Source organism: Culex pipiens, chromosome 2, assembly GCF_016801865.2.
Source record: "Culex pipiens pallens isolate TS chromosome 2, TS_CPP_V2, whole genome shotgun sequence".
NCBI classification, from domain to species: Eukaryota; Metazoa; Arthropoda; class Insecta; order Diptera; family Culicidae; genus Culex; species Culex pipiens.
In genome coordinates this window covers 109,165,938-109,180,561 of record NC_068938.1, presented here as the reverse complement: position 1 = coordinate 109,180,561, position 14,624 = coordinate 109,165,938, and the positions used below count along the sequence as shown (strand labels likewise).

General features: G+C 45.8%; 1 protein-coding gene and 1 long non-coding RNA gene across 2 annotated transcripts in view; both read right to left on the bottom strand.

The window, feature by feature from the left end:
* Positions 1-14,624, bottom strand: part of LOC120415668 (hemicentin-2) — an 88,979-nt gene that overhangs the window by 51,543 nt on the left and 22,812 nt on the right. The gene's annotated exons all lie outside the window — the stretch shown is intronic.
* LOC128092775 (uncharacterized) overlaps positions 1-14,624 on the bottom strand; it is a 28,734-nt gene that overhangs the window by 6,217 nt on the left and 7,893 nt on the right. The window contains exon 2 of the long non-coding RNA XR_008211996.1: positions 5,604-5,692. This is a non-coding gene — a long non-coding RNA (uncharacterized LOC128092775). The remainder of the gene's footprint in view (positions 1-5,603; positions 5,693-14,624) is intronic.

The following is a 14,624-nucleotide window of genomic DNA, read 5'->3' as shown; positions in this document are numbered from 1 at the left end:
GAGGTGTCTTCAGAGGTTCAGCGATGCGTACGAAGCTCGACGACTCTGACAATGAAACTTGGGGTTGGAAGAAAACTTTGCAAGCCGGCAGCGCGTTGGCGTCGTGCAGAACAACAAAACACACAAACACACTCAGAGAGGAAACTTTTCGGTAGACGAAACGACGGTGAAACTTTTTCGATTGTTTAAAATCACGTTACGGTTGAGGAGGTTACGGTTCGTAACAGTTTGGCACCTTCGCTGCAAACACACATGCGGAAATTCTTCAGATTCGGTGGCGGTCGGGGATGATTCACGGCTGAAGAATCTTCCACGCGTTAGTCGGCGCGATTTGGACCGCAAAGCAGTCACATCCTGTGCGATCGGGCCAAATTTGGACGGGAACCGCAGCCTTAAATTGGTCAATTTCAAGCTGATTAGGTCGCCTAATTAGCTGGTCTTTTAAATCTTGTCGACAAATCTTGAAAAGCAACATCTTGTAGCGAGTAGTTCAATCGATTTCATACAACTTGCATGCGAAACTTGCGCACAAGTTTTCCAACGCTCACCACTGCCATCTATTGGTGAAAAGCCCGACAACCTTAATTGCCTCGCACGGAAATGAAATATAATTGTTTCAACAACAAACACTGTCGCGTTGAGTGGAGTTGGTTCAACGACTTTAATGTATGTGTGTCAAGAAGGAGGAAAAAAAAGTTGATGACGCAAAGTCTTCAAAAAAAAGCCCCCGTTGAAAGGCGTTATCCCGTCACGTCCTCGCAAAACCAAGCTAACCAACCAAGTGTTGGTGTGTTGGCCCGGGGCATACCAAGTCCTCTCACACTGGGAGCAATTGTGTACTCAAGTGAGGAATGAAAGCACGTTGGTCCTCCCCTCTGGAAGAAGAATTTTTCTCAGACATTACACTTTCTTCTGTGAGGTTGAGGGGTGACCCGAGAAAAGGTTTTTTTGTGTGTTTGAGAAAACAACTGATTCAATAATATACGAAATAAAAAGTAAATTTAAATAAATTCTCATGTTCCAGTTTGAACAGAACATGCTCAAATTAATATTCATGAATAAATCAACCTTATTTTTTTTTGTTTTTCCTACGTTTAAACATGTTGCAAAACATTAAAAAGACAGTTATTTGTATAAAAAATTGCAAATAATTTCATTAAAAAAGCAATTGTAATAAAAAGAAAAAATAAAAATATGTCTGAAAACAAACCAAATATAAACACGAACATAATCTTAAACAGATTCTAACAAATGTTGTTATTTTAAATTAATTATTTTTCTATACAAATAATCAAACTTCTTTTTGACAAGATTTTAAAATTATAAAAGTGTCATAATGTCAGTATTTTCACAACTTTTCCTCGGGTCACCGTGTTCCAAGACTTCTAGACTTCGTCGTCCCAGCCCTGCTCACTTGGTATGTTTTCTCGCAAAATATTTCCACAATGTCATAATTGTTCTTACAGAAAATTAACTCTAGTTTGCTTTATTACGGCGTGTATTTTTTCTCCCCACACACCGCAAGTTCGTCGTCCCTGGGTTGAGGTGTTTGCTTAAAAGTGCCTGCCTGTTGCATTCAACCTTTTTAACCATTCTCATGTTTCCAACAACCGGTGTGACGAAACGCTTGCGGTGGCGGCTGGTGGCGCGGAAAAATAGCAATTCTCATAATTGCATCCAATATGGCCGTCGTCGTCGCACCGCCAAAGCCGCCACCATCGCATTCCACGTGTTGTCGCTCAGAGACAAAAGAGCGCAAATATTTATTCTTTTCCATTTGATACTTTGCCACTTTTGCGATATATGTGTTTGCTGCGCTCAATGGCAGCTGGTAGGGTTGTTCTACGAACAACTTATCACTAAAAAGTCAATCTCTGAAGTTAGACTAAACCAATCGGGCTCATATTTTGACAGAAGAAGCGTTATGATAAAGACTATGAGTTGTCAGTCTGGTTTATCGATAAAGTTTTCCGTTTTCGAGATCTCTCTATTTCACAAAGTCCGACCCTTAGCCCTTAAGTGTGTTTTTCTTAAATTTTTGACGTTTTCACAGGTTTTCGTTACAAACGCACCACCCTATCTCCACAATCAGACGAATTAGCTGTATTCCAGTGCTCAAACACGGAGCGAGTCAGGTGACATACCGATCTCCGCGTGTCCGGGATCCCAGGGAACCGCGGGAAAACGCTCAACGCACATTCTGGCCGGGGCACAAATTATTATTGTTATTATTTTATCTTGTGCAATTTAATTAATTGTGCGCGCCTGTATTTAGGCACGGCCACCGCAGGGCAGACAAAATATTTGTTCCCGACGACTCGGACGGAATGGGAACGAGGAAATGAGCTTTTGATTCGGTGCCGACTCGTGGTCATGACCGCCACAGTTTTGCTAATTTGGCGCAAATATGAAGCCCGTTCGTGGGGAAAAACTGAGTGTGTGTCCCGTCGCATATCTGAACGACAATTTGCTACGTATGTGGACAGCGTCATTTTTGTCGAAATTGCCCTCATTGAGGTCAATGTGGACGGTAATAGCGGGACCCGGACAATGAATTGTCCCTTCACTTCGCGAAGCGATTTCCAGTGCAATTACGGGATAAATGAGCTTTCGGTGCACTTGGCTTAAAGTCCACCTGCTGAAACTTGAATTGAGTTTCGAATCAACTGCGAAAGTGAAACTTCAATTGGGCACAATACTGTCCTCAAAAGCGACTTCAAACGCTCGTCAATCAACGACTTCACATCTGCGAAGGTTAAGCAAACCGCAGCCAGATTTATTATTACTGCCAGAAGTGTCCGCTCAAGTATCGGCTATCGCAACTGTTTTCATATGCAAATAACTCTCCAGCGCTCAAGATTCTTCTTCAAGCAGCTTGGAGCGTTTAAAAAACCCCCCGTCTCGACACCATAATGGTCCATCATCATCTGGACCTGGTATCTTCTTCGATTTTGCAACTCTCAAACTGTTTTATTTACTTTTTGCCCCCTTCGGCAGCATCTTCAGAGTCTGGTCAGACATCGGAGATCGACGTCTCGGATGGACAAGGGCAGCTTGCCTCCTTCTACGGAGTCATCGAAGTTCATCGGTTCAAGCAAAAAAGCTGGTTTAGGTGGCAAGAAGAATTTGGCAGAGGTGGATCCAGAGTTGTAATCAATCAGACAATTGGAGACAGACGAATTAAGCAGGACGCAACCAGAACTAGTCTGCAACTGACGTTTCAGACACATAAGTTGCAGAATTCTAGAAAGCACAGTTCTAATTAGGATGTCAACAGTTTTAAGGACGCAACCAACTTTAGAATAACAAACAAATGCAAATGTTCTAGCAAAATCTGACAGCTCGCAATCAAAACCTGTCAACCAAGCTGTAATCCCTTAATCCGATCCTGCTCCCCTCACCACCCATTTCAGAACGCATCCCAGAATGGACCAACTTTGACCGCTGCTTCTGTTACTCGACGCTGCTTTTTATTGCCTCATTATTTTGAGTTTTAGCCACGTACCACGTTAATGTTCGGACGAAGAACCTGGCAACATTTTGACTGCCTCCCGCCCTCCTCCGGCCAAGCCAACAAAATTAATGATGAAGAGTTGACTTCAACCCGTTCCCGGCTGTGGAGAGCCCTCTTGCGGAATCACCCGCGGAATGATTCGGCAGAAATCTAGCGCGCTGTTGAAGCAGGACTTGAACCTCTCCCTCGCGGAGGCCAGAAAGAGAAAATTACCACCTGAGCACGCGGTGCCGTGCCCCGAGAAAGACCCGGCCAAGGTGGAGAGACGAGAATTTTAATTGCTTTCACTCCTTTGAAATCCGGACGGACGGGGCGAACCTTGGCCCCCGGAATCTTCCTGTGCCACGAGAGGTGTGACTTTTTGTCCCGCGCGCGCGGGCTTCATTTATCTCTAAACATGGAGCCGCTTTTTTCCAAGCGTCTTGGTGGCTGAATGAATCGACCTCCCATCCACCGTCCGGCTTTCCAACCCGCCGGCGGATCAAATCGGCGCGCACTTGTGCCCAAGCGATCATCTTGGCTGCGACGAAGACGTTCGCTTTGAAGAGACTGCAATTAACGTGTCGCGCCTAGATCGAAGCGCTCGATCGCGAGAATAGTAGGCCGGCAACTCGTTGATGAACCTTCGATACGATCGATTGATCGCGGAAGGCCACGACCTTCTTTTTGCTCGCGGATTCCGCAAGTGACGGGCGCAGGGTTGATTAGTGTCGACAAACAATGGGCACTTGATTGCTGTCAAAGGGATCACTGCTAGTAGTGGTTGCGTACTGACAACAAGTGTCTGCTTAGATTATTCGTAGATATGAGGTGACGGGATGACAAGCAATGGGTACTTGATTGTCAGGATGATCTGGGCGCTAGAAGTGGTTGCGTTCTGCTACTATTTCTTTATGGTGTGCCAAACTTTTCGGCACCCTCAGCAAACGTCAAATTGATACAAATAGCTGCAGGAACTTTTTTTTTTGAATCTCTTCCGGAAATGATCCGGCAGCAAATCTTTTTATGCATCAGCCAATTCAAAGCAATTCTAGTAGTGGTTGCGTACTTGATTCGCTCCACGAGCTGTCACTTTCACACCGCCAACTAAATTCAATCAACTTTTTCCATCAATTTGATTTACAACCGATCAAGTCGGGGCCACCGTCGAAGACGGTAAGCGTGAAAAAGCACGCTGAAAGACACCCAGAAGCCCTTCAGTACGACGACGTGCTGACCTCAAAGTGTGGTCGATCTCTCTCTCTCTCTCTCTCCGCCACACACAGAAGCCAGTCGAGGCTGCGGTGACACAGTTAATTTTTTCCTCTTCCGCCAGCATCGAGAAAAGAAAATAAACATGGCCGCCATGTTTCAAGAAGGTGTGCTAGAGGTGACGACCCGCAGCCGTTAGGCTGCGTAAGTGACAGCTCGTGACGCTCCTCGTGTCAACACCGTCTTGACAGTGCGAGTGCTCACCCATTCTGCACCATCTTGGCGCGCGCACACACGTCCGAGAAAAGTAAACATGTCGTCGTATTGGTCCAAGTCTTGGTCTCTCGAGTTGTGAAACGTGTTTTTATTGGCGCGACTCTCGACGAAGAAAGTTGTCGATCGCCTCGAAATGGGCGCGCGGGTCTTCCGGGCGGTGGTGGGGGAACATACCCGCGGGGTAAAAACAGTCAAACAGTCATAATTTATCCGAAGTTTGTTGGCTTTCTCCTGCTCACGACGACGGTGACCACATCGAACCTCAATCGTTGAGAATGGCCTTTTGGGTCTGGCCCGAAGGAGTACGTGGTGACCCCGTCCGAGCTTAATGATTTGGTGGTTTTGGGGGCCCCGATTTGGTGTCGTCGCCGCGAGGGAAAGGGGTCGTGGTGATAACATTCCAAGATGGGAGATTTTTAGGGGAGTCTTAGTTTGGACATGGTCAAGTCATTAGAGAGGTGCAATTAGTGGTAAAAGCTGCAAATGTGTCGTTTACGAGAGTTTGCAACATAAAAAACTTGTTTGCAACAAGTAGTTTGCAGATGTTGCACAAGCGTTTCAAATCTCCAGAAGCTTCTGAACTCTCAGCAAAACTTTTGGTACAGCCTCGCCGTAACCTTACCCATTCCAATGGAAACTTCCTTTGTTGCCTTTGAACTCGCGCAAAGCATCAATTCGAATTGGAGGAAGTGAGAATCATCATCATCTTACCTGAAAGGAGAGAAAACACAAAGCAAAAGGAAAAATAAATTATTTGTTTAGAATTAATGGTTCTGTTTCGGCTCCGAGAATGAGGAGGAGGAGGAGCACGAAACAGAACGTAAGGTTGAAAAGAATGAAGAGAAGGTAGAGTAGAAAACCAAAACTTAACGATCAATGGCCGAAAGAATGGAAGAAGAACATCAAAATTCTCGTCAGGGAAGAGAACACAGATAATTTAGATAAAATTGACTCGATAAATCCTTCTTGTTCTTGGGTTTGGCCCCTTTTTTGAGGAGCAACATGTGTTTTGGATATGCCTTTGTTTCGAAAGTGGTTGCGTGCGACGTGAGATGCACCACAGAAATCGGATTTCTCGATCTACCAGCTATAAATGGTTTAATCTGATCTAGTCTGAGAAGCGAGACTTGTTATAAAAAGGTGGGTTTTCTGATCGGCCGAAATTGATTACATTTTCGACGGAATCGATTATTTTCTGTCTGTATGGTAGTCATTTTGAAACGAAACGTCACTTTGACAGCCACAGGCTGTCAGGACGCAACCACCAATAGACTACTCGCTCATCGCAGCCATACTGATAACAACACGTTTTGACAGTTCGCGAAACCATCTAGACGAATCTACACCGAAACGTCAACATGACAGTTACGTTGGCGGTACGCAACCAGTAATAGCTCAACGAAGGCGGTTTCAACGCCGAAACAGTTAAAGGTTTGACAAATGTCACCCTAGTGTTTATGAATATTTATACTTTAAAACTACATCCGTCGAAAGAAACGGCCAATGTGCAGAGAGCCATTTAATTTTTCTTCTTTTCAACCTCCTCTTCTTCCGTCAGCCCCCAGCAGCTTTCATTTCGGGTCGGCGTTGTTGTTGTTGGACCGCGCTGCCGTCATAAATATGTTGAACATAAAAATTGGCCGTTGATGATGACGACAAGAGACGCGCGACGGAGGCTGCGGCACTCAAAATAGGACATCGCGGAGCTCCTCCAGCTTGGCAACCGGTTTACTCCTACTCCGGAGAAAACATGTCACCCGAAACCTACCCAAAAACGACGACGACGACGAAGAAGTTGGTGGGCAAAAAAAGCAAACAGGTATTCGCGGGCCATGTCCGCCTTCCGACGACGGTTGTGTTTTTCAACCATCTTTTTGGTGACTTTCCTTCCAGCATCCAGCAAAAACAGCATGATTATTAAAACGCTTCGAGAGGGTCCGTTACTTTTACTTCTCGCGGGTTGCCCCGCGACGCAGCCACCCCGACCAGACGTCAAACGGAGAGTTTTCGGGGACGCAACTCATTAGGCTTCGAGTTTGACTATCAATTTTATTAGCATCATTTAATTAGCTCTATCGATGACGCGCTAGCTGCATATTTAGGACCAAATGAGTCGCGCAGCGGCCATTTTGTATTTCTCAAACCGCCGTCAACGAGTCGGAGGTTCGTCGCCTGGGGGGTGATTAAGTCTTGCTCCACGAAACAAAACACACACACGTGGCCTCGATTGGGTGATATTTGCGGCTCCGAAGGAGTGCTGCTGATCATTACGGGGCGCTCAGCATCCAGCGTCATGACTCACGTGGCATATAAGTTACAGTGACTTAAGTCAGTTCGTGGAAGTCGTGGGGAATTCCGAGGAGTGGTTGCGCGGTTGGCGCGAAATCGTTTCCGAGAATGACATTTCTCCTTCGTCGTGATCGACGCGGATGCTGGGGACAGTTGCTTGTCGAAAGTTCACAAAGTACGCAACCATAAATTGCTTAATAGCGCAGTCTCCACTGTGACATTTGTTGTCAAAAGTATGCAGCCAGTTTTGTATCACTATGACAAACAAACAAAATCACACTTTTGAAAGTTCTCCTGAATTTGTTTGCAGAAACGTCAGCCTGTATACATTTTGCTTTGTTTGCGAGTTTGGCAAACTGTCAAAAACGAAGAGTGCGAGTTTTATTGTTTGTTTGTCATTGTCTAATACCTCTCTACGTACAACCATTTTTAAAAGTACGCAGCCAATAATAGCCTACTTAGGGCATCTCCTCTTGAAGGGGCCATCAACTGCACTATTTATGACCGATATTGATTAATAGCCCCAGGCCCGGATTTACGATATCGGAACGACTTTATGATTGATGAGTTTTGAGTAAACACTCGCCTCATTAGATACACATTGACAAATGTGTCGGACATCATTTTTTGGTAGCTCGACAACGACTTTCTTGTCCGGTATCAATTGCCGTACATGAATAAACGCTGATAAGCTAGTACTTGGACTAGCCGCGGGCCCTTTCGACAATCAATCACACCCGAGAAACTTCTGAAAATAATCGCTTCCAGGCAGATGTTGCCCCCTTGAGTACACAACACTCCGCCGTATCAAGCGACCAATCAATTAAATGACCTACCCAGAAAAACGACAATCATTGCGCCATACAAAATGCCACGGTTCGCCGCGTTGCGTCCCGCTCCATTCATTTCCTTAAATTATGTTTGAATAAATCCCGAAAGGGGTCTCCAGAAATTGACACGCCCGGATAGGCACCCCGTGTTTGCCCGATTTTCTCACAGAAAGAATTGTGTGTACCTTTCGTCGAGCCACTTCTTACCTGCGCGGACAAATTCCTGTCGATTTCCCGCCCATTCAGGGCACTTCAGAAAAGGACGTAACGTCCCGGAGCGCAATCCGAAATCAACCACCGGCAGGGGGTGAACATGTGTTGTTGTTGTTCCTTCCAACATCAAAAAAGAAGCAGATCCTTGAACACAAAAGGTGCCTTTCCACTCTGGAATGTCGGTCGAAGAAATTCTCACCTTTTGTACACCGTCACTTCCTGGAAATCGCCAAAGTCGCAAAGGACGCAACAAAAGAAAGGGACTCCCTTGCCATCGCGCACCATGTTTTGGGAACTGCTTTGACCCTCACAATAAAGTCACCTGAGAAACTTTCAAGATCGATAATTTATGCCAGCCAGCGAGTCTCCGCAGACACAATGGACCTGACCTTAACCGAGCTGCAATTTCCTAACAAAACCATTTATGACCGCTAGGGGTCATTAAAGGTGACGACGGGGAAAGCCCTTAAGGGTGTCGTCTCCCCCTCTGTCGATTCGCAAACCTTGCCGGGATCGATGACAAAGTGCTTCTCGTCGTCGGGGATACCTGACGAGCTCAAATTACCAAGGTGTTTGCCGAGATCGGTGGGAAAATCCGGCAGGAACCGAAGGGCGAAATCGATCCGGTGGGAGAATCGAAGCCCGGGTAGAAGTAGTGGGCGCGACGATTAAATTTCTCTGTGTCAGCAAGGAAAGAAATTGCGGAGTGATTGATTTTACTGGCAGATTGCTATTACTGGCTGCGTCATGCCAATCCAAGCTGACAACTTTGACAGAATGGCTTCGTTTGTCAAATTGACAGAAATGGCTGCGTACAGTGCGTGGCCGAATGGTTACGCTGTCCGCTTTGTAAGCGGATGATTCTGGGTTCGATTCCCATCTGCTGCAACCTTCCATCGGATGAGGAAGTAAAATGTCGGTCCCGGCCTTGGTTGTTAGGCCGTTAAGTCATTCCAGGTGTAGGAGTCGTCTCCATGCCATAAGTACAAACAACACACCAAACCAAGCCTACTCCGGTGGAATCGCTGGCGGCGGTTGGACTCGCAATCCGAAGGTCGTCAGTTCAAACACTGGGGTGGAAGGTTCCTTGGAGTAGAAAGAGGTTTGGGTGCTCTCCCCATTCAAGCCTTCGGACTCCTAGGTTCGAGCAGAAACTTGCAATAGAGACCACAAAAGACCCGGGGGTCGTTAATGTGGATGGTTTGATTTTTTTTTTTTTTTGGCTGCGTACCACTCGTAAGCCTTGGTCTTACGCCATTACTAGCAGCGTACCGTAACCTGTCAAACCAGCAGTGGTCCGATCTGTTTCACGTCCAGAAAACATTTCCAATTATCATAAGTTTATCATCGGGAGCGGTACGGGGCATCGATTACCGTCGACCGGAACACGTGCACCTGTCAGAGTCAATTTGAGAGAGAAAAGTGCAGTATTTTCCAACTGACCAGCTCGAACAAGGACTACTCCCACGTGCACTTTTACGGGTCACGGAGTCCGAGGAGATGTATGTTGCAAATGCAGCATTTCTGACCACTTCAGGAGGACCGGCACCGGAGAGGACTGTTCTAAGCATTTGCACACGTAGTCGGAATAAATCCCTGACTGTGCGCTCTGTGTTTGTTCAATATTCCTTTCTCTAATCACCTTGATCTGTCAGGGGCAGGCAACCTGGGCCAACACCACAGGGCTAATATTTACGTTCGTAATCTGCTCGGGCCAGTTCAATCCGACCTGGTCAGCACGGATAAAACTTATTTGCGCTTGCCTTCCAGGTGAGGTGCGGGTAATTGGAGCGGATTTTCCAACAGTGCCAACTTCCTCGGGAGGCCCGGTTTTGATTGGCCTGGTTTCGAGGCGTCCACAAAAGTCTGCACCACCCTGAGAGAACTGGTTGTGTTTGGATAGAATGCAACTGCCTGCACCGGACAGGCAGGGCAAAAAGAAGATTTTCTTGTTATCTTGGTTTTTATGATGTAAATTGCCAGAGCCCCCTCGTCCACCACTTCTGCAAAACGTGGCTTACCTGAATAATGAAGAGATTGTTATTTATTTCAAATTTAAGCTGCTGGACCAGGGCCTAGGTAAAAGTTTAGAATGGATTTGCATATTAAACGACGTGCTAGGGCGGCTTACTATATCATCCGGGGAGTGGGGGAAATGCACGTGTGGCCCAAATTGACAGGATGGATTTATGATGGAATTTGCGGGTAGTTTTAATAGTTTGGGGAGCAATTTACTGGGTCAATTAGTGGAGCATTAATACGTGATTGCACGCCTTTGGGGCATTCTCGCTATTATTGGTTGCGTCCCGCGATATTAAGCTGTCAAACTGACAAACGTCAAATCGACAAGCTCTTGGATGCACTCTTTCAGTGAAGTGCTCCGCTAATACTGGCTGCGTCCGGTTTCACTCAGCTGTCAATCTGACATATTGGTTGCATCTTGCAAACTTTTAATCATATTCGATTATTCTTTCGAGGGTCTACGCTAAAATAAGCCTTTCCGTTGAATGACATGACCTCTCGTAACCAACCATCGTCAGATGCCTTTATCTCCTTCGATGCAGCTGCATTTTATGATTGATGATGTACGTCAAAAGTATTTAACACCGAGCCACTTAAGCCTCGCGAGTACAAACCAGACATGCATCGGCACTATGAGCTCTTTTTAACGGCACTCAGCTTGTTATAGATGGCAAGTTCTTCTAAAAGAGGAGTTAGAGCGGATGCATGTCTGGTACAAACACGCATGCAGGGGAATGAAAAAAAAAACCTGAAGAATTGGTCATGACACTCACACCACCAGCACATGCATCCGATCGTTCGAAAAAGAACAAGAAACCCCGCATGCAACAACAACAACAACAACGGCGACTCCTGCCTCGAAGTTAAATTTACGATCGAAAGGTGTACAAAGTTATTTCTCTCCCTTCCATCAATCGTGGTCTCCGTCGTCGTTCTTCGTCTACCTCAACCCCTCGTCTGCACCTCTTCACGCTCACAGGGTTCTTCGTAAAACCTCTTTTGGATTATCGAGCTTTGAACACGGAGCACACGTTCGCGAGTGCAACGAGAGTGGCCGGACACGAAGGGGGTAGAACCGGTTTCTCGTCGTCGTCGTCGAACTTGTTGGGTGCACGTCAGGGTTGTATTCATGATCATCCACAGCGAACGCAAGACTCCGTGGAATCACTTAGTAAACACATCACAAAATAAACACATTTGCGGCTATTACTGGTTGCGTCCTGTTGATTTGAGAAACCTGACGTCAGACTACACCCCTGTCCCATGCAAAACCACCTTTTGTGTTCAATCTTTACCCTGTTATCTCCTTTCCATTTGCTCGGAGGATTTCCAACTCCATGCCCAAAGAAGGGGAAGAAAACACTTTTCTTCTTCGACGGACCGGAGGTCCCTCGGGTTCGCAGCAAAGTGGCCACCATCCAGCTTGTTTTTCTTCTCTCCGGGTTTCCTTTCCGAAAGCAACGTGTTATTATCGTCATTATTATTATCATCGCGCAAGCCCCGTCCATATGTGGAGTCCCGGGCCACCATAAATGAAATATGATCGAGGAAAATAAGATGAAATGATGGCGAAACGAGCCCCCTTTCGCTAGAGAGCCGTGAAAAAGTGCCTTTTCAACTCCAAATTAGGCGCTCTTTTCATCAGCGGTTCGATTCCCGGTCACGCGGGGTCTATCCTGAAAGGTGCGCGGGGTTTCGGAGCGAAGAAGGTAGAATGGAGGTCAGGCCAGGTGACGGTGATAAAACGCGCGAGACACATGTGTGCCGTTTCGCGGCGTCAGAGGTGGCTATGAGTGGTTGCGTCCTGTTACAGCAATCTAGGATAATTACAGAGTTAGACTGAGTGAATCAAACTCTTTTGAGTTTGATAAAAAAGTAAAAAACTTCGCTATAATACTGGTTACAACTGCCACTAACAGTTGTTAAAGTGACAGAATGGTTGCGTCCTGTTATAACAAACTGCAGCGTTGAACCAAATCTTTATTGTGATCGATGCGCGGTGAAGTTCCACGCCTTGTATCACGCTATTACTGGCTGCATCCTGTCACTCATAGTTGTCAAAATGACAGAATGATTGCGTCTTCTGATTAGAACCTTGTAGAAGAATTACTTCATTTACCAAAAATGGTTTGAGAAGTGATAAATATCCTAGCTGCGACCCGTAAACTGTCAAACTGCTTCACCGCAAGATGGTGCCACTTTTGCTATTGACGTAAGGCTCGTTAAGCTCGAAAACTGTAGATTTCGGGAAGTGATACTCCTCGAATGCAGCGTTTCATAATGGATTATGTTGGTCATAAACCTCCCCGTCTGGTTAAAAAGCCTTTTTTCGTAGGTTAATGCAAATTGGCAACAATATTTAATTAACAACTTAAGTTTCTCTCTTGTTTAATCGCCGAGAGCTCTTAAAAACGCAAACAAATTGTTTGCCCATCCATCTCGTGTGTCCCGCGCTTAAGTCGCACAGCAGTGACACGGGCTCCGGAACGTATTTAAATGTCCGCTCGTAACGGGTTGGGTCGCGCCTGGCTTGCCGATTTTCGCTTTAACCTCGCGTAAATAAGAAGAAGAAAAAAAGATAATTTACTTACATTCCATTTTGCCTCCAACACTCGTTTATGCTTCGTGTTCCACGCACCGCGCGCGTAAACAAGACCCTCAACCACGCAATTTACACACCCCTCGTCGCAGCCCAAGACGAAGGCTGAGTAGGACCCCGCGAGTTGGCTCGGCGAGCGGAGTCAAGCCGAGTTCAAGCGGCTTAGAGGTTCAACAATGCCAAGTCGAGCTGAATGTGGTGGGTGTGAACTTCCCATGGACCTCGAGACTTGATCCAACTTGGAGTTGCTAATTAAAACTAGAGTTGGCAGCACTGCCGCCGTAATCACATGTACGCAGCCATAACCGCCGTCGATCAAACCGTCACTTTTGATTAGCGAAATTACATAGAACTCGCAGCGTAGAGTTGCTTTCCCCTCCTAACCCGATCGTAACAAATTACCTTGGCTATGATAGACATTTTTAAGGCTTCTTCGTACACAATGGTTCAGCCCGGATCGCTCGAGCAAAACATATTTATCACATATATGTGGGGTGACCACGAAAGCCGCAGCCTGTACACGTTGAAACAGGAAAAGCGAAACCACCAGAATTACCTACCTCCTCCAGATGAGGAGGTTGGACCGAGCAAGACACACGCGGGATTTGATTGGAAACGAGGTTTGGAAAAAGAAAGTCCGACGACGTCGTGGTATCACAATGGTGACGGCTAATGAAGTTTGAAATTAAAGCGACTATCGGAGCTTGCAGATCTGTGTGAGTTTGTGGTGCAAATATTACAATAACAAAGAATAAATGGGTAAAAAAAATCGAAAATGAGTCTTTTTGTGTGGTCGTGCACAGCTGTCAAATCCTTAAGCAATTTGTTTTGTTTTGTCAGGCCTACAATCAAAAATCAAGAAGATATTTTTCAATTTTAAAATTGAAAATTACTCAAAATTGAGCCTTTTTGTGTCAGCGTGCAACCATTTTGTAAAGTAAACAAACAACTGTCACTTACGAAAAACCTCAGTTTAAGCAAAACAATGCAAATAGACCGAAGAAAAAATGTAAATAAACAATACATTCAGCTCATGTCAGTTTATATTTACATCAGAAACGAGCATGATGTATCGATTGTTACTCTCCTTCTTTTGCACATTGTCGGAATCGGACAGTGGATGGAGTGTGACAGCGTGCTTGTTTTCTTGAGGTAAACAAACAGCTGTCAGTTTGGACAACATCGAGCCATTTTCAGCCGACGTCGGCTCAACAAGCCAATAATCTTTAAATTTCTTACAGGGTGACATGATATTCATCAATTTCAGCGAATCAAATTAAATCTCGAAATTCCAGAAGCATTTCTCCTGCAGTTTTTTCGTTTCGTTTTCAGACGCAGGTATGGAATGCAGCAGCACTTTTTTTCTGCCCCATTTCTAAACTAGTCGCGTTCCATTCTCCATACCTCTGGAATATAATTAAATCGTGATTAAAATTCCGCAACCGTACAGAAGTCTGCGGACCAAGCTTTTACGCGGATTGGAATCATTCCTTGCAAACGCAGTAGCCGGTCCCCCTTGCAGCACAGTGGTCAGACCGTTTCGATTTGCCAGGATCTCCGTTTCCACCTGCCGGTCAAACCTCAAAACGTGTTGTGGCTAGCAAAACATGTGCAGCGCGCGAATCCCCAATTTCAAAATGTATAATTTTGACGTGCAAAAACATGCAACGGCTATCTCGAGAGAGCAGTT